Below are 1,638 nucleotides of genomic sequence, written 5' to 3'. Positions count from 1 at the left end.
AACATAACACAGACAGTCAGTGTTAAAAACAAAGCAGGGCTTTTTAATCCTCTGAGAACACCCGCTGCTCTCACTCTACCATTATTCAACCTAATCAGCCTCACAGCTGAGAGAGTACTTCCTTTGGAGAGCTGATGATCAAAACAGATCCTCTGCCCACAAGTCAGGGCCCAAACGCTTTCAAACACTAAAGATGCACAACATCACAGTTTTAAGGAATGACTCATTTGCTTGTTTACTGAGTTATGGTTAGCTGGTTGGCCAGTGTCACTTAACCAGTCCTCTAGTCCAGGAGACAGGCAGTACAGCAGCAGATAGGACAGGAAGCAGAAGATCAGGCAGGGAGCAAAAAGCAGGGAAGGAGATTGGGCAGGGAACACAGAGTAGAGGAGCAGAAGGAGCAGCAGACTAGACAGAGGAAAGAGACTAGAGTGGTACTCCAGGAGGGTATGGGGCTAATTTGTGACACTTCTGCCAAAAAGACTGACCCCCACTGCTCTAGTTCAACCCCTTGCCCAAAGCAGGATCATCCCTGTTTAAACCTTTGTAGTCAAGTGTTTCCATCTAAACTACTCTTAAAAACTTCCTAGAATAAAGATTCTACAGCCTCCATCATTAATCTATTTCAATATTTAACCATATTTATAATTACAGCATTATTAATGCTTTCTGTAATAGTATAACAGTGGTTCTGGGGGAAACCAAATAAATGTTCTACCACCACCAGTTCATGGCAAGGCTAACAGAACAGGCGAGCGTTTTGTACGATGATGACATAGCCTGCTTCACACATGTTAGGAAACTTTATTTTTTTAAACTTAGCCAAGGCTGCAGTATGCCAGCAACACCAACTTGCCACAAGCCATCTTGGACTGACTATGAAAAGTGAAGCAAGGAGTACAATCTGGCTGCCAACTGCTGCAACCAATCTGTGTACACAGACACCTCATTTAAAAGTCACCAACATGGGAAGAGTTTTTATACTCAGAAATTTCTAGTCTGTTTGCCTAGGTTCCTTTATCTTCCCAGTTGCAAGTGAAAGGGAATGTTTTTTGCTGGCACTTTTTGCAGAGAACACTACAAGTGTTTTTTTCCAGCCTCCCGTTTTCTTTGTAGAATACATGCTGAAATGGACAAAAATGTTCCTTAATCAGTTTAATAAGGTACCCTGAAGGCTGTTTTGGATCAGTGACATATCAGCTGCAATGAAGTATTCTGCTCCCCTCGCCCCCCCAATATCTGAAAACCTCAGACAAAGAAAGCATCATCCTGCAGTTCAAAAAACCCTCTATCAACTAGAGTAATTATTTCACCCAGCATGTTTATAATAAAATAAAACCAACTTTTCCCACCCAATACTCTACTCCCTCCATGGTGCCTTTGCACTGCTGTTGCATATTCCCTTCTCTCTGTGCACCACCCCTAGTCAAAGCTTTTATTTACAGCACAGGACAGAATGGGAACCCGGTTGGAATCCATTAGTTGGCTATAGGGTCACTGCTGAACAAAGGGGGGCTAGAAAAGTAGCGCTGCACGTAGAAAACATTTCCAAAACCAGATTTTTCCAGAACCTGTGTCCTTCCTATTCAGCAGCCATATAAGCCATCTCATCTTAACATATCCATTTCATTAGTAAAA

The 1,638-nt window shown here is 42.5% G+C and overlaps 1 protein-coding gene across 1 annotated transcript in view; it reads right to left on the bottom strand.

Annotated features, from left to right (window-relative positions):
* The window catches only part of ARIH1 (ariadne RBR E3 ubiquitin protein ligase 1), a 38,873-nt gene that overhangs the window by 7,395 nt on the left and 29,840 nt on the right, over positions 1-1,638 (bottom strand). The window lies entirely within an intron of this gene.

The sequence above is a fragment of the Alligator sinensis genome, unplaced genomic scaffold (genome assembly GCF_000455745.1).
Source record: "Alligator sinensis unplaced genomic scaffold, ASM45574v1 scaffold1992_1, whole genome shotgun sequence".
NCBI lineage: Eukaryota > Metazoa > Chordata > Crocodylia > Alligatoridae > Alligator > Alligator sinensis.
Note: the sequence above shows the minus strand (reverse complement) of the source record. Positions and strands in the feature narration are given on the sequence as shown.